This window comes from Falco punctatus (assembly GCF_963210335.1).
Source record: "Falco punctatus genome assembly, chromosome: Z".
Classification (NCBI taxonomy): domain Eukaryota; kingdom Metazoa; phylum Chordata; class Aves; order Falconiformes; family Falconidae; genus Falco; species Falco punctatus.
Window position 1 is genome coordinate 52,499,222 of NC_137586.1, and position 23,341 is coordinate 52,522,562.

Genomic DNA, 23,341 nt, shown 5'->3' on the forward strand with positions numbered 1-23,341 from the left:
TCTTCCCTTCTCCAGGCTACACAGGCCCAGCTCTCTCAGCCTTTCCTCACAAGGGAGATGCTCCATCCCCTCATCATCTTCATAGCGCTTCGCTGGGCCCTCTCCAGTAGTTCTCTGTCTCTCTCCAACTGGGGAGCCCAGCACTGGGCATAGCACTCCAGATGTGGCCTCACCAGGCAGAGTAGAGGGGGAGGACAACCTAATGCCCCCCAGGATCCCACTGGCCTTCTTGGCCACCAGGGCACACTGCTGCCTCATGGGCAACTTGCTGCCACCAGCACTTCCAGGTCCTTCCCCGCAGAGCTGCCTTCCACCAGGTCACCCCCAGCCTGTACCGGTGTGTGGGGCTGTCCCTCCCCCGGTACAGGACCCTACGCTCGCCTTTATAGAATAGCATGAGGTCCCTCTCCACCCAGCTCTCTGGCCTGTCCAGGTCTCGCTGAACGGCAGCGCAGCTTTCTGGTGTGTCAGCCACTGCTCCCAGTTTGTGTCACCAGCAAACTTGCTGAGGGTACACTCAGTCCCTTCATCCAGGTCACTGGTGAGTAAGTTGAACAGGACTGCACCCAGCACTGATCCATGGGGAAAACCATGAGCTACAGGCCTCCAGCTGGATTCTGCACTGCTGATCACAACACTCTGAGCTCTGCCAGAGCTCTGCCATGATGAACAGATCATAAGTATGAATAGATGGACAGACAACAATCCATGCCAAGTTTACCTGTTCAACCACAGATGCCAGTAATGTTACTTTCCACCAGTTTAAATGTCAACAGTGACTCACTTTACTGATACAAAAGATGTTGCTGAGCTCCCACTGAGTTGGGTCCCACTGCTGGGTTCTTGTCTACCTGGGATGCCTTAAAAGCAGTTGAAACTCCTCCATGTAAAATAAGGTTTAGACAATTCCCCACAAGTAATTCCCCACAAGACATTCCTGAAAAGTTCATGTTGTACCTGAAAGACAAAGATGGTACCTTCCTATGTGCAGTGACAGCCAAAGGACGTGCCATGGATTGACACACTCTTTCCTGCTCTTTGCAAGCGCGTGTGTGTAGGACAGTGATGGCACCATATACCATGCACAGAGCCAGACAGCAGACCGCAGCAGGGCATCCTGTTACTACCAGTACCTCTCAAGTCTTAGATACTTCGTTCCTAGGGAAACAGCAGTGTGCCATTCTCAATTTACAGCTTTGTTAGAGGGGTTGAATTCAGGCACACCAGGCTTTTCTGGTGAGAGTGATATAGCGGGAATCCTCCTTTTTCTTGCCAGAATGGCAACTACAAGGTCAGCTCTTGCCACTGAGTTCAGAAGCACCAGAGCAAACGGACTGTGAATACTCCCCTGTTTGCTCCAGGGACCACACTGAGACACAGCATTGAGTCTCATAGATGCCCCCTTACAAGCCTCACAGGGCTGTTCACAGCTATGCCTGGCCCCCTTTCTTCAGTTATTTTCATCTCATACCAAGACTGAAGGAACATTATACCCTGGCTTCAAAAACACAGCCCGCTGTACCTGTTTACTTCAATCTTCAAGCATTTTTACACTCTGCTCTGTGTCTACATGCTGACATTCACCACCTTCCACTTCGCTACCACGAGCTTTTTCTTCACTGCACTTTCAAGAAAACTTCTTTTATATTAAATGCTAAGTTAAACCAACGACTTCTGTGCCAGCGTGATTTACCAAAAGACTAATCAGACACCAATTTAATTGACACACTGCTGAAGAGACCCTTGAAGTTTCATCTGAACAGGTTACTAATATCACTGCTGCTTCTTTGTTCCTGCTAACAGAGCCACCAACAGTTAATAGAAGTACTGCGTGCTGTTCTCTGCTAGCTTAGTTTCCTCATTTGGAAACTTTATATCTTTTCTGAAGATAGCTTCTGGCTCTTTCTCTCCAATCCTGGACAGATTTTATTTCAGTGAGAAGGAGAAAAATAATAAAAAAGCACAGTAACAACAACCCCTCCCCTTCATTTGAATTTGTCAGCTCTCAAAGCTTTGAATATACTTTTTAAAAGCTGGTAACCTTTCAAAATTAGCTTTGCCTTGTCTTCACACACAGCAAAAATGACCTAAAGAATCCTTACTTCAGGACTAACTAAATTGCATGCATTAATGAGTTCTGTAAGGTACACGCATCACAGGCTGGTCATTTTGCCCTGTTTTCTCATCAGAAGAATAACAGTAACTTCATTCTATGACTTTTCTCAACACTCTCTAAGTGTATAATATTACAAATAATAGGGACATGAATTTCTGTCACTTAAGTGGATAAGAATTACAAGCATGCGAGCTAAATGTTCAATGGCAATTACTTATCCAATAATAAATGAGATCAAATAACACAAGAAACTCACTACCAAAAACTTTAAAAAACCTTTATTTACATTTTTGACCATTAGTGTGCTCATGCATAGCTAAGTACAATTTCAGGTACATATGATGTTGAAACAAAGTATTGATTGCCAGATTTCTGGTTGCAACATTCTTCATTCAAAATTTGTCTTAGACCAATTCACTTGGAAAACACAAAATCACTTGCATATTCTTCCTTGTGACACACTGCCCGCAGTTCTGCACAGTAAATTCATGGAAAAACTGACTTAGAAGGTGCCTATTAATTTACCCAAGGTCCTCAACATACCTGTAAAATTCCTGGCTGAGATAAGGTTAAGGTTTAAAAATACTGTGTATCAAATAACTCACGCTGCAAGCTTTCACCTTCTTGGCCAGCCCATGATATCCAGCCCTAAATGCTGTAGGGGAGGTCACCTATCATTATCACTGCTTGGTAACATACATAAAGGGTAAAAAGAGTGGAAGACACAAGGCATGTCACATGGTGGCCTTCAGTAATGAATTTACTGCAGAAAGCAGTGGTCCTGAATCTACAGAAAATTAAAATAAACAGCAGCAAGGTAGATTTGAGATGTTCTTAAGAAGGCAGAAGACCTGCACCATCTAGAGACCTATTTCAAGGTGAACTTTGGGAATTAGATGAGAAAGGGTCACTTATTCATAGCTCTTCCCAAAGGGTGCCATAAAAGAGGTCTTTAGAGTCAGCTTCAATCAACTGTGAACAGTGGTTTCCTCTGCAAAAAGCCTGGCTCCCACATTTTCACACCACATTCTGTAACTTGAACCTATATTTAATTCATTTTCCCCTTCAGACTACAGGATATTTAGCCATCTGTGACATCATTACACCAGCTACCGAATTCCCTTTGCTGCTATGAATGTTGACAATTCAATAAAGTCTAATTGACGACCTTTTTAAAGAGACCCAGATTAAGAATAATTAGCACACAAATGAGTGACGCTCAAGATTCCAGTGATGTAGTGATCTGATCAAATTCAGCATACCTTGGGGGGGATATACTGAGCAGCAGTAGAAAGAATGATCAGATTTATTGCAAGAAAAACACACAACAGACATTTTATATTTATATGCTCACATTCCTTATTAAGTTAAAATTATCCTCAGAAAAAAAAAAAAAAAGGTATTGTGAGGAAACAGAAATCCTTTAATTAATCATGATTTAGAAAGTAAAGAAAACATTCACACAGTTAAGTGACAAGGCAGACAAGAGTGATATAACACTGAGGGGAAAAGCTAAGTCATGGATAAAACAATATGTATGGAGAAACTCTCCACTTAGAAAGAGGTACTTACCAAGAATCTCCTGCATATGCATCTGTGTCTCTGTGCACACACTTGGAAACACATGTGCCATTAATCATGTATTCCTGTGGAGGGATCTGAGTTCTTAGGCAGAAAGGGAGGCTGGCAAGGATGGCTGCCTACATTGGGGACCAGAAAGAAAAAAGAAGCACCGGTCATAGAATCATAGAATCATAGAATCATAGAATCATAGAATCATAGAATCATAGAATCGTATAGGTTTGAAAAGACCTTTAAGATCATAGAGCCCAACCATTAACCTAACACTGCCAAGTCCAACACTAAACCATGTCCTTAACTGCCACATCTAAGTGTCTTTTAAATGCCTCCAGGGATGGTGACTCAACCACTTCCCTGGGCAGCCTCTTCCAATGCTTGACAACCCTTTTGGTGAAGGCATTTTTCCCAATATCCAATCTAAACCTCCCCTGGTGCAACTTGAGGCTGTTTCCTCTTTTCCTGTCACATGTTATCTGGGAGAAGAGACTGACCCCACCTGCCCACAGCCTCCTCTCAGGTAGTTGCAGAGAGCAATATGGTCTCCCCTCTACTGTTTCGATTTCTTGTATATCTCTGATGTTACTTTCCTACTACTCTCTTATTACTTTACAATTTTCTTGAATCTTTGCATATACTTAGCCTGAAACATGGCCCATGTAGAGAAACTGCTTGGATCAATTCATATCCGTTACTCATTTCCTGATTCCATGCTGACCTTCTTTCTTAGAGCTGACAGGCAGAAGTCATAGAGAAGCAAGGGACAAGGTCTAGCACACCCTAAGTACATGTAATGAGAGTACTTAACAAGTAAAGTGGTGAAATCTTTCCATCCTGATGGAGATTCACTTTGACATTGGGTGAGAAGTGTGCAGCACTGCTATGCAGTTACAGCAGGCTTGCCTTCTTGTAATCCTGCAGGAAGTATCCTGTGCTTTACATTCCCAGAAATGCAGCCTTTCCTCCATGGAGTTTGGCAACACCGCGAGCATGATGCAGATCTCTGTCTGAGTACTTCACTGGAGCTCTTGAGCCCTGTTCCCTCCAGCCCAATGGAACCATAGCCTGCCTCTCCCCCTCCACCACTGCAGGCCAGCAGGAAGAGAGGAGCACTGACTTCTAGCACCTCCCCCATGCACCGTGATGCAGCACAAGTAGAATCCAGCACAAACCAAAACAGAGACAGAGAACAGAAGTATTATATAGCAAGGAGCTGTCAGCCTGCTGGCCCCTAAATAGAAGTGCTACCTGAAGTGTTAATACAGACCTTGCTGTCAGATATCTTAGCTTTTCTCCTCGGTGCCAGAGGACTACACCCTTGCAACATTGCAGGGTATGGGGGAAGGAGAATTAAACCTTATTTTGCAGAAGGAGGGTGATGTAGCAGGCAGATTCAGAGACTTGCCTAAGGTGGTATTTTCAGCCCACTAAGCTGTTGACTCCACATTATGTTGCAGCTCTACAATTCTCATTATTTGGTCTTATACTGAAAATTCAACCACGTTATTAATGTAATTTATTTCGGATAACACCAGCTGGTCGTGATGAAGCTCTCATTAAAATATATCACCATGATAGCGTATGTGTGTATATATATATTTCTCGCAGGTGGGCTGTATCTCTCATCAAAGTCTGCTCTTACTGATACAGTCACTTCAGTGGATGTACTGAAGTTAAGCCATACTGGCAAGAAAGCAAGCCACAAACTGGGCTGCTGCATGCACACTGGTAGTGCCTTTTTTCAAGCACAGCCTTGCAGTATCTGGATGAGTGTCTCCCCTTCTTTGTGTTGCAGTGATTGGGTCCACCATGAAAGCCCCAGAAATCTATACAGGATTTATACACATATGTATATATACAGGATATATACAGATACGGGAGATATCATCTGGACTTTCAGGCCTTCGAGAAGGAAATGCGAAAGGCATTGGAAATGGTCAGTGCCACACGTGTCCCAATTGCAGGGTGCCTGTGCTCATCCAGGCTTTCCTGTGTGCTCCCCTTTGGCATAACACAGAACTCAGCGTGAAGGCTTGGGGTGAGGGAAGATAGATGGGAAACGCAAGCCTCAGTGAGATCAATTCAGAGACTTCAGAAATGGACCTAACCTCTCCTGGCTAATGCTAGAGGTAAGAAGAGACCTTTGATCTTAGCCAACATCTCCCCTACAATTTAAGGTGTGCAATATCTATGATGCGGGGTCCCTATGCTGGATCTGCTTTGTGAAGAGCATCTGACCAGATGATTTCCTAGAGGTTACTCTTTCCTACCTAATTTAGTCTGTGAATCCATCTTTAATTCTATAACATATAGAAATCTTATCAGCAATTGAACTAGTCTTGGACTGTGGCAGGGGTTTCCTTTCTGTCATGACACAACTTCTATGGTTGATATATTTATCATCCCCAGGTAGGGGAAAATGTCTTCCAAGGAGATGTCTCTAGCTGGTTGAGATGGAAAGCAAGGACAACCTTATTTCATAAAGGGGGAAAAATGCATTAATTTTTGGCAGCATTTCAGAAAAGATTTTTTATTTAGTTAGTTTTTTTCCTCTTCTGTAAAGTTCACTCAGCATTGTCTCCATTACTAAGCAGGCATGCTTACTGAAATCTGCCAATTTAGTGTAGCCTATATTTAGATTCAGGAAGTTTTATTTTACTTTATCTTTAATAATACCTTTTGCAAGAGATAAGGAGAACATTCTTGGTTCCATACTACCACAAATCTTTCATTTGTGGTAGCTAATGAAAGTTTAAAACCTATTAGATTACAGAAAGCTGGGGTGAAAGTGGCTCTAAATATGGTCCTACCTCCTCACTGGCAAGTTAATGACAGTGTTACCAGTGACCTCCCAAAACCTTTTACCCCCAAAATCCCTCTTAAAAGCTATGTACTGTAGACCTCATTATAAATGTGAGCAGTGGTATATCTTCCTACCAGCCCAAGTATACTACTTGGGGTCACTAAATGCAAGTTTATTTTTCTACATAGCATCAATAAAGTCTCAAAATAGTCTTTAACTGAGACTTAACTGGTGCGTAAAATCTTGCTGGCACTGTAGTAGAGACTGGGGGTCTCAGTTTTGACAAACCCTCAGTTTCAAAGGGGTAATAGGAGGCTATTAAAACTCGGGTAATGCTAAAGCACGTATGCTAAAACCGTGAATAAGGTCAGGGCCAGAGCAACACAGAGAAAAGGAAGGTCAGTAACACAAGTAACCTTGGCATGTAGACATTCATGAAGCACAGCACCAAATGAATGCAGCCTTAGAACTATGCATGAACCTGGCTCAAGCTAACTTGGTTGCCTTTGAATGCACAGGAACATTTACAACACAGCCTGGACAACACAGCTCCCAAGGAACTGAGAACTGTTCAAACACGATGACCTACCACCCAGTTTACCTGCAAAATGTTCCTTCTCCATACAGGTAGTTCTCTTTTCCTAGGTCCCCAGATTTGTGAGGAAGCCTAAGCCCCAAATCTGGAAACAAATACATTCAACCTACCAGCAACCATGCAAAATTTAATGTCCTTGGAACCTGTACCAGAAAGGTTTTCACCAAGATGCAAAAGGAAGAATCCCAGTTTCTCAGCAAGACAAGCAATTCTTTACTTGTAAGCATGGTCTCGTAGCCTTTGAAAAAGGCTATCCCGAATTTGGTTTATGTAGATATCATCACAAAGGCAAGCACATCAAGGGCGAGAAGACACTGCTATTTGACTGTCAGTATGAGGTAGCATCCCCTGCAATGCAGTGTGTAAATCCTGCACTTAAATATCAGTTAGAAAGTTTAGATTAGTAATTTAAAGCAATGTTTTTTCTTATCATAGTCTTCACACAAAACAACACCTGATGACTAAGATTTCTGGACTTATAGCCCTAAAAGCATCTCCCACTTCTCACTATATATTTTCAATGCTATGTTTTGAGATGCATGTGGCTTGCACAGAAAACATAAGTAGAAGATACTGAGAGTTTGCTGCATTCTTTCTAGCACAGTCTCATAAATAACACACCAGTTCAAAATCATGACAATAAAACCTCATAAAAGTACCATCCTGTTTGTCCCGTGTTTATCATTAAAAAAGAGCAGGCATATTTATAAAGCTTCATTCTCTGACTGTGTAGCTTCATCAAAAATACAAAGAGAAAAGAACAAAGCATTTCTTACAGCAACTTAGAGCAGATAGTTTCAAAAGGCTTTTTTATGGCTTTGGGTCTTGCTTTTGCATGGTTGTAGGGCCAGCTCAGAAAAACCAATACTCTGGATTTCATGTTTGTATAGAAGGCAACCTTGTCTAGCTCCATAATCTTTCATATTAAGTACGGAATAACTAGTGACTCTTCCTGCTCTTTCAAGGGAAAGACAGGTGAAAAGAAGAGTAGAGGAGTGTATGATAAGTGTACATAAATTTTAAAAGGGGGTTTCAGGAGAAGGGTGGGAGTTTGGGGGGAAATGTATGTCTGCATGCATATGTATGCAATTCTTGCTTATCTTGTTCATGTGAGTTTTTCTCTTGACTGAGGTGTATGAATTAGTGTAGAAATGTAAAAGTAGAAGCACTCTCAAGAGGACATCTGTTTCACATCGCTGACAGATGTCTGTCTAACTCATTTTCAGGATTTGAAACAAGGGTTCTAGAATATGCTTAAGAAACCTTGTTCCAGTTCTGTACTATCCCCATAGCCAGAGCATCTATCTGAATTCTGTCTTACCTAAGTATCTCTTGCATCAGCTTACTCCATCCATTTCTTTTTACACCATTTTAGACAGGGAGAGCAGGTAAGTGTCCTTTTCTTAATGCACATAAAGTACACAAAAATGTTATTAAAAGATGTTATTATGTCTCTTTCCTAGAAAAAAGAACTCAATTAATTCAGCTTTTCCTTATAGAAGATGTTTTCTGAGCTTACTTCTTTCTCTTTTAAGAAGGGAATGATTTCCAAATTGTCTGTGCTTCAAAATGTGCCATCATTGGACACAGACGTAGTGGTCAGGCCCCACTACCTAGGGCAGAACAAAATAGTTACTTCCCATATTCACAATATTACTAATAATTCATACCATCATTGAATTTACTCTTCACACATCTTCACATTTCTGAATTTAATTTTGTTTATGCTCTGTGCTAAGACCTTTTTCTGAAAACTGCTCCCAAACTGGTTGTTTCCCATTTAATACTTGTGTATTTGATTTTTTTGTTCCTCAAAAGTGATACTTTGCACTTGTCTTTATTGAATTTTATCCTATTGATTTCAGACCCTTTCTTCAATTTATCAAGCTCATTCTGTATTCAAATCTTGTTCTCTAAAGTGTTTGCAGTCCCTCATAGTTAAGTATCATATGCAATTTTTAAAAGTTTTCTGCATATTCCATCATCAAAGCTGAAAATATTGAATAATGCGGGACCTAAGACAGACTCTGTGGTATCTTATTTGATATGTTTTCCCAGTTTGACAACAAACCATTGATAACTGCTTTACCAATAAGCCCAATTTTTCAAGCAGTTTTGCACCCATCACATAATAACTTCATCTAAACCATATTTCTCCTGTTTACTTATGAAAATGTCATGTGGATGTGTGTCAAAAGCCTCGCTAAAGTCAAGATCTATCACATCTGCTGCTTCTTCCTTATCCACTGGGCCAGTTACCCTGTCAAAGAAGGAAATGAGATTGCTTTGATGTGATTTGTTCTTGACAAACCCATGCTGGCTGTTTCTTATCACCTTATTTTCCTCTAGGTGTTTACAAATTGATTGTTCAATAATTTGCTCCTGCATTTTTCTTAGTATCAGTGTCAAGCTGACTGGCCTATAATTCCCTGGGTCTTCCTATTTCCCCTTCTTAAAGATAGGTACTGTGTTTGCCTTTCTCCCATCCTCTGGGACCTCACCCATCCTCCATGAGCTCTCAGAGATAATTGCTAATAGTTCAGAGATCACTTCAGCTAGTTCCTGAAGTACTCCAGGGTGAATTTCATCAGGCCCTGCTGACTTGAATATATCTAACTTATCAGAATATTCTTTAACCTGTGCACCTTTTTCCTGTATATTAAACAACTTGCTGCCCGGTGTGTATTATACAGTTTTAACACTCAGAGGCAATATTCCTAATATTGTAGTTTTAATTTGTTTTGACTTGTAAAGCAGTTACCCTTCACTCCACAATGTCAATAAAGAAGAGAAAGACATCCTTAATCCAAACATAGGATGTTTCAAAAAAGGCCTGCTATTCTGCCTCTGGAGACTAAGTACTCTGTGGACAGTGGCCCACATGAAGCCCAGTTAGACTTCAGCACCCTCTTGTGCCCCCAAAACCTGCTTTAGGGCAGGTCTAGTTGCAGCAGCTCAGAAATCCAGCAGCTGCTTTTGACTTCATCTGAGTGAAATCCACACATCAGCCATTTCTCCACCTATTTTTCCCAAACCTGGAAGTGTGTCCAAAACATGCAACTCACTTACACAATCAAGCTTAATAGAAAATGCGGCAAGGACATCCAGCAGGAGATAAAACAAAAATATCCTGATCTAGAATTATAACTGCAGAGCTATACTGGTTCTTTTCCTCAGATAAGGTTTCTTCAAGCTAGGTATTACTACAGAATGACCCTTACCTATTGTCCTGTTTCACCAGCTCTGCTCCTGTTTACAAAGCAGTCCTTACCACTGTCTCTCAAATGCACGCTTGACATACTTGGCTGTACTTGCAATTATGGTAGGAGAAGCCCGTTGTTCATGTTTTCCCCCATGCCTTTTCTACACAAGTATTTCTCACTGGGGACCTAAAAGACAAAATATTGATTTTTTTTTCCTTCCCCCCCACCCCCGCTAAATGGCTTGTTCTTTTTCATTATGTTATCCTGGTGGTTTTAATTTCTTACTGCCTACTTTGATGTAGCAACCTGAAGACAGCCAAAGATGAAGTTCTAACCCTAAGGCACTGAAACAAAAGATACAGCATCTTCTCTCTGTCCCTCAGAAAGAAAAATAAAATAGCTTAGTTGAAAGAAATCAGCAGCAAGGAGGGTGTGAAGAAACCTTTCCATTTCTTTACCTGTCAATTAATACAAAGGATGCACCTTGGACACTGGAATAGCCTTTCTCACAAGCAGGAATCCATCTTTCAAACTATCCATGGGCTATAAAATTATCCCAACTATGATCTCATGGTCAGCTAAGCTTCATGGCAGTCAATGCTGTGCGTGCCGGTGGAGTCTCAGGGAAGCCACCAGGAAACCGCATGAGCACAAGATCACCACAGGGCTGGCAGCTGGCAGCACAAAATGAAGGAATGTTGAGCAACTACATTTCACAAGCATGCAAGCATATCATCCTATCTCAAGTGGAGATTCCTTTAAAAATATGATTCTCCCACTGCTTTTGTACTCAAGGAAAGCATCATTAAGTTGAAGGTTTCTGACTGAAAACTATTACAAGATATTTTATTTCAAGAAAAATAAATCAGGGCGGGGGAAGTCTCTGGGGTCAAAAATTGCAGAAATAGCCAGTGGTGCCTCCCATAAGCTCTGCGTGCACTTCAGCCAATAGTCACCAAGTGGGTCAGACTGGACCTCAGGCAGTCAGCGATCCACCCCACACAAAGCAAGGTCTAGCAGGAGCAAACACTAACCCAGGATTGCTATCCCCTGGCCTCTCTGGGCAACCTGTCCCTGGGTCAGGCCACCATCCCACGGACCAATATGCCCCCTTTGCCACAATGCAGCATCCCCTTTTACAAGCTGTGTCCCCACATCCTGCACTCCTAGTGCACCTCCTAGGAGACCTCAGCTGCTGGTCCTTCCTGTCCACACAGCTTTCTTTATATCCAGCCTGGCCCAGTGTGTGCATCTGTCCCACCCATGGCACAGGGGGTTGCATTTGCCTTTGCTGAACTTCACAAGGTTCCCATCAGACCATTTTTTCAGCTGTCAATTACTATAGGTCAATTACTACTTCTGCACTGGTATCAGCCAGCAACAAACCTGCAGAGAGACAGAAATGCAAGACAAGAGACCTGGGGCTGATGTCCCATAAAAAGACAGCAAGGCGGAATATGGGCAGGATAATAAGGTAAATGCCAATGGATGATACAGAGACTCATCAAGAGCTAGTACAGAGTGCAGTGACATGAAACTGCCAGAACTACAGTCTTGCTAGTCCCTGACATGATACCACCAGAGCCACTGACAGTAACAAGACCTTTTGTGAAGAATCTTGGCAAGGAGAAAACAACTTTAATGGTGTTAAACTCTGCTTTCATTCCTGCAATGATCCATCCAGTCCAGGACTGACTGTTACAAATAAGAAAGCCTGGAGGAACGATCTCCAAGATGTAATGGTGCAGTAGAGAAAGGCCTCATTTTTTTAAGCTGTAAGACACTTCTATCCCAAAATGTTAATTGCAGCCAAATATCACAGACATAAACTGACAGTAAGCTCCAAAGGTGTTTTTTCATGAGGGAAAATGGGATGGGCAAGAGCAGAGGAGCACATTCATATCTGAACCCTTATTTAAGGTTCCTCTTCTTTTATGAGGCGTGAGGCTTGGAAGCTGAGCTGCAGTTCAGGCCAAGCATAGCTCCAGCAGAACTGAGAACAGGGGAAAATAAAGAAATTATGTTCAACTTCAGCACAGATTAGTGATAAATATAATGATTCACACACTCTAGAAGCAGAGAGATCAAGCTCATTGCAACACACAAAAAAGCACAATTCGACAAAAATATGTTCTGCCATAAAAACAGACAACCTGCTTTCTAGCATTAGTTGCAAAAATAGGCTTCCATTAATGCCTCTGAAATAAAAGCACAGGCAATTCACAGCCCTTAAAATCATTCTATCTGATTTTTTGTGACCAGAACAGGCTCAATTTTTTCTGAAGCAATGGGACTGTAGGTCATAACAAGACACATCTGGCCTTCATTTACAAGCACCTGCACCTCACCTTCTCTATAACTTCTAATGCACTCTGTGAAGATAAAGATCACAGAAAACCTAAAAATACATATCAGCAGCAGATGTGCCCTGTGCTATTGGCAGAGCCAGCTCCACCAATGTCAGTATGTTGCCAACTTTTGATTTGGTTCCACAGGTGAAGTTGTACTCTCCTTGCCTTGATCAAGAACTACCAAAAAATGGTCATCTTCACAACACCTTCTTTTTCAGCAATGTAGAATAAGGTGGCAGAGAGAAGGAAGGGTCAGCCTCATGCACATTTGCCCCAGGCATACTTTAAAACCAAGCTCCCCTCTTGCAAGTTGATGCAACATTACCTGCTATAGTAATGTTCACTCCAAAAATATGCCTCCAAAAGGTGTGTTGAACATGCATCTGCACACTGGGCAGGTGCACAGCTCTCTTCACTGGCTGCAGTGGCAAACTTCAAATGGGTTGCGATAGCCAGGGGCTCATTTCTTAGTACACTGTAACCATGTAAACATGTATTCCAACATGCATTGGAATGTTCCTGCAGTTTCCCTGTCAAGCTGAAAACCAAGAGATCTTATGAGCTCACATGTCCTTGGTACTGTGTAAAAATACTCTTCTCTTTAACCTGGCCTGGGGTGACACCTGGACAGGTCTTTCCCTGCAGGATGCATCTCATCTCCTAATTCACCATAATTTTGATCAACTTTAATTCAGCTGCTGTGCTGAGATCTCTGAGCTGGCAGATTTTGTTGTTTGCTTAACAACTTCATTTTATTCACGGAGAACAACCAAAACCTAATGAAATTATATCTATGTAAGTAATTTTCTCCAAGGTATATTTCAAGGTATATTTTTCAATGTTCTCTAGTTGTCATCTGGAAACCTGCCCATGAACAGGTAAAGGCAGCGTGGACCAAAGGGAAGGTCTTGGTTGCTATCCACTTCTGAGGGAATGACTAACTTAGTAAGAGAGAACTGAAGATCAGGAATGTGCATTTCACATAGAAATATCATGTGAGTAATATAAAAACTCTGAGTTTATTCCAGACAGCCAGATCATAAAATCTGCCCTAAACCATTTAGTGGCTGGCTAGAGAACCAAACTCACTCCTCCCTCTGGTTCCTTTGATGCTGGCAAGGAGCATGTCTTTCTTTGGTCAGGGGGAATGCAAGTTTGGCAGGCCAGGTAGAGACATTTATGGACATGAGAAGGAAGTGAGCAAGAATGGCTGCGTCCGGCTGTGTATGCAGCAGATTTGCCCCTTACCAAGGATGTCAGCCAGAGGCTAGCCTTTTCTCCCACTCTTCCTTCATGTTTTTTAACAGTCTTCAAGCTCATTTCTTTGCTCTTTCAGCATAGCGGGTGATCTCTGTTGGGCAGCCAGTAAAATAAATTTATGAACTGTCTGAAAAAGCACACCAGGGCTCAAGCAGACTCTCTGTTGTTTGTTTGGGTATTTTTAAGTGTACAGCCATTGGAGGGAGGTGGGCAGATCCCCAGCTGATGTAAATCAGCACTGCTTCACTGGCTTTAACACAACAGGGCTACTTCTGGTCAGGCCCTCACTGCTGTAACTCGGCTGCTGGAGAAACATCAACAGATCTGACCTACCAATTACTTTCTGCATTCTAAATAATACCTACCTTCCCCCCCCCCCCCCCCCCCCCCCCCAGTGGTGTCAAGATAGTGGTGCTTTCCTGGGGTGCCATCATAAACAAGATGCTGAGGGGACTTCTAAAAATGCTGTCTGAACCACTGTGGGATTCAAAACAAAGGAGAGCTATAAGCACCAAAGTACATCTGCAAAATGCAAGCCTGCACTTGTGCACTCAGCTGTTCTGAGAACATGCAAAGGGCATGCCGTGTTTGCATACGCTTTAAACATGCTGCTGGCATGTAACGCTTTTTATGAACTACACCTAACAAAAGGAAACAAAATTAGAAAAATGTTAGACCTATTTTTTATGTCTTTCCCTTCCTCTCAGCCCTACTTCTGTTTCTCAACCAGGTACATTGCTCATGCTGAGATAGTAAGTGCACACAGAAATGTAGATAGACAGATAGACAGACAGACAAATAGATGCACCTTTGGATCCCATTGCATTCTTCACATGCGTACCAACAACAATGCTTGTGTCATGCCCCGACTCCAGCTCGGGTAGTTACATCCTGTCTTGCTAATGAACTCCCCAGATCTTCTCTTGGATGCAGGTTTTCTTTCTTACCTTTCTGTCCTAAACAGCCTCCCTTCCTTTGAGCACAACATAAGGGTCAGCTTGTATGTCTTCTGCTTTTTAAACACCTCCCAGAGTCATTACACCTTTGAGGGAATTTCTGGGTAGAGTGATTTATTTGTAAAGGAAGACCTCCAAAATCACTTTTGGTTTAAGTGTAAAGTCCTCCATGTTTGCACCTAGCAAAATCAGTCCTGAGAGGAAAAGAGGGAAGACCTTTTATGTGGTTTCTTCATTGTAAAATTAGACAACAGCTATTAGCCTCAGAACTACACTGTAGAGATGAGATTAGCACCTGAGGATTGTCTTCAGACACCACAAAAATACAATATATTTTAATTCAAATTATTGTTTTTTCTTGAAGACAGTCTCATCTGCTGCTCTCTTCCACTATCACCGACTCTCTGGCACAAGTCCATTCTAACCAGGTCTGGTACAAGAAAGCTTGTTAAACAGTCTTTGCGCAACTTCCACTTCAACATTGCTAAATAAAGAGGTGAGCATCTGGCTATTCGTAGTCATTTCCATGGCTCTGGGGCTGAGGTCAGCTTACAGCTGATTGATCGGCCACATTTCCTTCTGTGGCTTAAGGCACAACTTATGTAACCTCCATTCATGTCATGCCTTGGAATGATCTCAAGTTTGAATGATTTCACATGACCTTCAGAAGGTAATACTTCTTCTGTTTACTGAAATGCACACAATGCCTGGTACAAAGCTCTGCTGGGGCAAAGAGAAAAATTTCTGGATTCCACTCTGCAGAGCAATGGAAAAAAAGACAATTCTCTTTACCTTTGCCTGCTGTCACCAGCTATTCTAATTCACTGCCACAGGGTGAAGAAAAATGCAGCCCTGGAACACAGGTTCCTGGAGGCTACCCTCTTGCTTGTGTCATGCAGGAAGCCAGGCAACATTGGCTTGCAATCTATGATGTTATTCCACATTACGTTTTAACCCACATCCTTCTTTGATGACTTATATTGGAAGAAAATAAAAAAGCAAGCTACAAGTGGTGAATGATAAATGACAGATCACCTGCCCAAGAGTTTTTTAAAGAAGAATCAGATAAAAAGATGAAAATGAACCAGATAATGTTGAAGTCCTCTTTTCTATACTGCTCTTTGATGGAAGGTGGAGACACCTTCATGCCAAGATATTAAAGAGAAAGAAAGGTAATGTTTTTAATGACACCCATGGACAGCCCTTGTGGAAGCCATCTGCACATCATTTGTAGGTTTTCTGCAACAATAACACCTCGATGGCTATAAACAGTGCTCTTGGCTACATTAAAAGCAAAAAGTAGAGTGAATTTTGTTCAAAACTCTACAATTTAGGGAAAATTTTGTCAAATACTCTTTTCAAAGATAGGAGGGGAAAAATTTGCATTTTCCCCCTCCTCTTTTGAAGCAGTTCCCAAATTAGCTTTAGAAAACTGGTATGCAGACCTCAGTATTTACTGTGTATATGTACAGCTCACATGGATTAGGAAGAAAATGTTCTGTCTTGCATCACTGTTTGATCCAACTGCCTATCTGCATTTTGGAGATTTTGCCCTTCACTTACCGACTTGCTGTTGGACTCCATCAAAACCAGCATGAATATAATCAGTGGTCTGATCTAGTATAGCAATGCTATTCCTGCAAGTTTTTTCAAGATACTGGGCCTTGCAGAGTACTGGGAATTTAAGACACACTCCAAAAATTAATTCCCTTTCCTAAGCATCAAGAACCCACCAAATAACAAAGAAATGCTCTTGAACTACTGTAAGTCTGGTAAGAACCATAATGGATTCAGGATGAGGAAAGGAAATGTGGACTGTTCCTGCACACAGAGACAATTTGACAGATAATTACTCCTGTGAGTCAGTCATGAAGTAGACTTCCTCTGATAAGAAATAAATTACCATCATCCCTTTTTGTTGTTCCTTCCTTAGTCTCATGACAGAGACTGCTGGGGGAGGAGAGGGGGGTCTATGGTCACCAGCTTCTTAAGCAAAGAGGCAGAACCTGGCACTTTTAGTTTACAGATATTCAAATAACACAGTAAAAAGTTTTTTAAAGTGAGTTTCTGACCACCATGAAATTATTGGACCTTCTTCAAAGAGGGCCCACCAGAAATAACTTTATCTTCCAACACACTCACCCCAGTTCTGTTTCCACAGAGGAACAACCAATGACTTCAGGATGGGAGGCATCCTGATCAGGACACCAATGGCATTTTGCTGCATTTTTACTGTTAATACTATCTGATTCATTAGTGTCCCTAGAGAAAGAACTACAATGCATGAAACCTTAAGTGTTGTGTTTAATATGAACACACACAACCATACTCCACTCTGGACATACCTGGAAACCTCACCACTCATCTTTGCAATGCTGACTTTGTGGTGACCTGATCAAACTGTCTTTACAGACCATGCAAAGACTTCTACTAGATTCGCTGGGTGTTGGATTCAGACCTATTAGTCTCAGGTGAAAAGTTTTAAACAGCATACGGTATTTGCTCCTTAAATTGCAAAGATTTTATAAACCTTCCCATTACCACAGTCAATACACTGCTCCAAGCAGGAAAGACAGGAACATATCTGGCTCAATGTAAGGAGAAATACTACAATGCACTTTGGTTACTGTTTTAACCACTCTCAAGTTCTTAATCACTGGTCTTTCAGCAGAGGGCAAGCCCTGTATGTTACCAACAGTTCTGACTGTCTAGACCTTGATGGTGGTGACGATAGAGTTCGGAATCAGGAGGAAAGCCAACAAGGCAGATACCACGGTGGGAGTCTATTATAGACCACCCAACCAGGATGAAGAGCAAGATAAAATGTTCTGTAAGCAGATGGGAGAAGTCTCACAACTGCTAGCCCTTGTTCTCATGGGGGACTACAATTGACCTTATGCCTTCTGGAAACACAGTACAGCAGAGAGTCCAGGAATTCCTGGAGTGTGTGGAAGATAAATTCCTGACACAGTCGGTGAGGGAGCCAAGTAGGAAAGGCACCCCACTGGACCTGTTCTTGGCAAACAGAGAAGGACTTGTGGGTGATGTGATGGTTGGAGGCCACCATGGGCACAGCGATCATGGAATAATAGTGTTTTTCATTCTTGGAGAAGTAAGGAGGGAGTTCAGCAGAACGGCTGCCTTGGACTTCTGGAGGGCAGACTGGCCTGTTCAGGAGCCTGGTTGACAGAGTTTTTGGGGAGGCAGTCCCGAAGGGCAAAGGCGTCCAGAAACACTGGACGTTCTTCAGGAAGGAGCTCCTACAGACACAGGAGCAGGCTGTCCCCATGTGCTGAAAGACAAGCCGGTGGCGAAGAAGGCTGACCTGGCTGAGCAGGGAGCTTTGGCTGGAATTTGGGGGGAAAAAGGAGTCTGTGAGCTTTGGAAGAAGGGGGCAGGGCACTCAGGAGGACTACAAGGGTGTCATGAGGTTATGCAGGGAGAAAATGAGAAGGGCCAAAGGCCAGCGACAACATAATCTGGCTGCTGCTGCAAAACACAGCAAAGAACATTTCTACAAAGGCGTTAGCAACAACAGGAGGACTAAGGAGCATCTCCATCCTTCGCTGGATGCATGGGGAAACATAGTGACAAAGGATGAGGAAAAGGATGAGGTACTTGACGCTTGCTTTGCCTCAGTCTTCAATAGTAAGACCAGCTGCTGGGGTACCCAGTGCCTGAGCTGGAGGACAGGGACAGGGAGCAGAAGGAAGCCCCCATAATACAAGGGGAAACAGTCAGCGACCTGCTACACCACTTGGACACAGACACCAGTCTGTGGGGCTGGATGGGATCCACCCGAGGGTACGGAGGGAGCTGGCAGAAGTGCTCCCCACAACACTTTCCATCATTTGCCAGCAGTCGTGGCTAACCAGGGAGGTCCCAGTGGACTGGAGGTTGGCAAATGTGACACCCATCTACAAGGCGGGCAGGGAGGAGGATCTGGGGCACTGCAGGGCTGTCAGCCTGACCTCAGTGCCAGGTCAGGTTATGGGGCAGACCATCCTGAGTGCCAACACACAGCACATACAGGACAACCAGGTGATCAGGCCCAGCCAGCGTGGCTTTGTGAAAGCCAGGTCCTGCTTGACTAACCTGATCGCCTTCTATGACAAAGTGACCCACTTAGAGGCTGAGGGAAAGGCTGTGGATGTTGTGTACCTGGACTTCAGTAAAGCCCTTCACACCATTTCCCACGCATTCTCCTGGAGAAACTGGCTGCTCATGGCTCAGATGGGTGTACTCTTTGCTGGGTAAAAAGCTGGCTGGATGGCCGAGCCCAGCAAGTGGTGCTGAGTGGAGTTAAATCCATTTGGTGGCTGGTCACAAGTGGTGCTCCCCAGGGCTCAGTGTTGGGGCCAGTTCTGTTCGATACCTTGATCAACAATCTGGACAAGGGGCAGAAGTGATCTACTTGAGAGTAGTAAGAGTGTACGGAGGGCTCTGGACAGGCTGCACTGATGGGCTGATGCCAACTGTATGAGGTTCAACAAGGAGGAGGGCTGGATCCTGCACTTGGGCCACAACAACCCCATGCAACATTACAGGCTTGGGGAAGAGTGGCTGGAAAGCTGCCTGGTGGAAAACACCCTGGAGGTGTTGGTCAACAGGCAGCTGAACATGAGCCAGCAGTGTGCCCAGATGTCCAAGAAGGCCAACAGCATCCTGGTTGTATCCAAACCAGTGTGGCCAGCAGGGCTAGGGAAACGATCGTCCCTTTGTACTTGGCACTGGTGAGGTTGCGCCTCAAATACTGTGCTCGGTTTTGGGCCCCTCACTACAAGACAGACATTGAGGTGCTGGGCTGTGTCTAGAGAAGGGCAACGAAGCTGGTGAAGGGTCTAGAGAACAAGCCTTCTGAGGAGCGGCTGAGGGAACTGGGGTTGTTTAGTCTGGAGGAAAGGAGGCTCAGGGGAGACCCACTCTCTACAACTACCTGAAAGGAGGCTGTAGCAAGGTGGGTGTCTTTTCTTCTGTAACAAGCAACAGGACAAGAGGAAATGGCCTCAAGTTGCACCAGGGGAGGTTTAGATTGGATATTAGGAAAAATGCCTTCACCAAAAGGGTTGTCAAGCATTGGAAGAGGCTGCCCAGGGAAGTGTTTGAGTCACCATCCCTGGAGGCATTTAAAAGACACTTAGATGTGGCAGTTAAGGACATGGTTTAGTGTTGGACTTGGCAGTGTTAGGTTAATGGTTGGGCTCTATGATATTGAAGGTCTTTTCCTATCTAAATGATTCTATGATTCTAAGCACCCGAACGCTGAGGATGAGCATCATGTTAGGAATGCAAAGCACTTAATAAAAGTAAGACTAGCATCTCTGGAAGTGCAAAAAGACACTAACATTTTATTACCTGGGAAGACACTCCAGGGAGAAATTCATGACCACAGAAAATAGTTCCCAAATTAAATATGGTACGATGCAAGCATTCAAAACTAGATGCAAACTGTGTAAAATGAATTTTTCCAAAAGAGTATAAAGTGGTGAATTTAGCAGTAACTTGTAATGGGGTCTGACTCTGCTTTGCTTGGAGTTTGCTTCAATCATTTACACCCAAGAAAAACAAGACAAGGCTTCCATCAGTTGGAGCAGGGTTGGCTTGTCTGCTTTCCATTGCTGCAAACTAAGGCACAAGATATTATCAAGTAAGTTGCGGACAAAAGCGAGAAAGGCCACCAGTTCTACTTTTTCCACACTGCAGCAAAAACACCAGCTTAGAGGGAATAACAAAAATTGTTTAAGGTCTGTAGTAACCAATGAACAAAAAAATGAAATCTAATGGAACTGTTCAGTGCATTTACTCCACATGGTCACTTGAGGCTGATCTGAGCACTACAGACAGCAAGACACACAGCTTTACAGCAAGGCTACTATCTTGCTGGGCAAGTCCTTCAAATTGCTGCTTTGCTTCTTCTGACTCAACAGCAAGAGGCAGAGATTATGATTAGAGATGAGGTACACAAATAACCAGGCGTATCAGACATTTAGGCCTCAAACTAAAAGCCCACTAAACTCACCAGGAGCCTTCCCATTGTTTCCGGTGGGCTTTGGATCTGTCACTAATCCAGTAAATTTTAGGGTGGGATTTCCTTTCTCCAGATATGCACTTAACAGACACCTTTTTCATTTCATCACAAAGGAACAGATGAAAAACAGTTTTCAAACAATTATGTTGAGGATGGGGGGTGGGTGGGGGCGTTAGTATACGTGTCCTGAAATTTTTATTTATTCTAAGAGCATTTCTCCAGACTCTAATATTAATACTTGCAGAATTGAAGTGAGCACGAAGGAAAGAAGCTCATCCTGGATTTGCCTGTATAACCTGCGGTCGCTACTGATGTTCTCCACTGGAGAGCCCCAGTGGAGCCAGACCTCACCAAAGGGTCGTTCCGCCTCCTCCTGGCAGGAACGGAGAGACAAATCACTTCACCTGGTCTTCACGGTGAACGTGAGCCACTCATTATGAGCTTTATGACCCTAGTCCTGCGTGGGGGAGCAAGCCAAAGAGACCCTAAACCAGGTTCTTAACAAAGAATAGTTTTGTCCTCATTTTGTGCAGGTCTGGCCTGCTGGATACCCCCATTGCAAAAATATGATCCATTTGCTGGATTCCCCACCCCCACCCTGACCCCATCCCCATTCACCCATTATCTTCTTGGCATGCAGCAATACTGCTATGCAAACACAGAGCAGGGATACATTCTTCACCTCCTCACATGGTCCCACTGGAGTAACCTGCCATTTCCAGATGACGCAGCCTGAATCCATTTCACTGCACGAGGAACCTCAGCTCAGACACATGACAGAATATGACTAATGTGAGGCATAGACTGAGCAGGCTCCGTCAACAAAACACAAACATCCACATTCACAAATACATTCTGATATGCGTGTATCTTTCGAAAATACCTGCTGTGAGTGTGTGCTGCTATTTTTTCTACTAACTAGCCCAGAAGAAATGATTATGAGGCAAAATGAAAAACAGATTAGAACTTTTCATGAGATGATAACATTGCAAACACTTTGAAGATGCTTTCCAGTGTTGGTGTTACACATACCCTGCAGCCTGACCTAACCCCCGTCAAAGCCAAGCAGAATCCGGTCCATTCATTTCCACAAATTTAGGCCCCATGTGTGTGAATAATCAACATTATCTCTAATCCTATCACCTGATATGTTTACCTGCATTCTCAAAAGGAAAAGCTGAACAGGTGAAAATAGCAGCAATGTCACATTTTTAATCCAGCTCTAAAAGCAGGACCCAGTGGGCATGAATTTGCATGGATTGAGGGATAGCACTGCAGAAAGTCTCTGAGGCTGCCAGCATGCAGCCACACCAGCAAGTGTCATACGGCAGGGGACATATTGCCAGCATTGCCGCTACCACAAACACCAGTTCCCACAAAGGGTGTTACAGCACAGGCAGTCAAGCCAAGGGTGAATTAAGTAGAGGACCCTGTTTGGAGATGTGCAGGGAGGAATCACATATGTATGCATGTATGGACCCCATGCCAGCTGTACCCAAGAGGGATGTCAGGATGCAAAAAAGCAAGGAACACTAGAGGACACATAGGGGAGGAGTCAGAAGGCAAGAAAAGGCATTTTCTCTACTGCACAAGCTACTTTATTCCAATGAATAGTTTAGACATCCCACCAGGTCAGTAGTATTGTCTGACACCAACCATCACATTATAAGCAGAACATGGTATATTTGGGACCAGTTAATGGTTTTCACTGCAGTTAAATCAGTTTGTCCAGGAAAAGCCTATCAACTTAATCCTGCCTACGGAGCACCAGGGCTGTCATTTCCCACCTGTGCTACAGAACTACTAGTGTATATTCATGAACAGTGGTCTTATTACTAAGAATACACCTAATGTGTATGCCAGTGTAACAGGAGACAAGTTACAACAGCCCTATTAAAGAAAATCACAGAGATCACAGAATTGACATATTCTGTTTAAAGGCAGCCACACTTATACCTGATTGCACAACTAGAGACAAGTTTATTATGTACCTCATCTTTCATGAATGCTCAATATTTACTGGTTTAAAACATAAGATAAAAGCCAGCCATGCTTCGGCAAAGGAATAGAGGACAATCTCAAATAATAAACTGGGCATATTTATAGGTGTAAACAGACCTAGAAAAGGAAGAGTTAGATAAAATAAGCCCTCAATGATATGGGGCCAACACTTGAAAACAAGAAATATCCAACAACCTGTGCATCAAAACTAGAAATTGCAGGTCTTAGCAGGCAAATGAAACATGGAAAAGATAAGTACGCACAAAAAAGGAATGACCATGTTAAATACTTTGATCATTGCTGCAGAATGAGTGTTTCACAACAGAAAAATACATAGTTGATCGGGTAATTATTCATAAATGTTGAACATTTTTAGAGTAATTATGGTTTAGCTAACTCATACCAAGGAAGCCATGTTGCATTTCAGCTAAATTGACAATTTTGGAAAAA

The 23,341-nt window shown here is 43.0% G+C and overlaps 1 long non-coding RNA gene across 1 annotated transcript in view; it reads left to right on the forward strand.

Annotated features, from left to right (window-relative positions):
* Positions 1-284: 284 nt before the first annotated feature.
* The window catches only part of LOC308056665, a 383,794-nt gene continuing 360,737 nt past the window's right edge, over positions 285-23,341 (forward strand). The window contains exon 1 of the long non-coding RNA XR_013924909.1: positions 285-18,535. This is a non-coding gene — a long non-coding RNA (uncharacterized lncRNA). The remainder of the gene's footprint in view (positions 18,536-23,341) is intronic.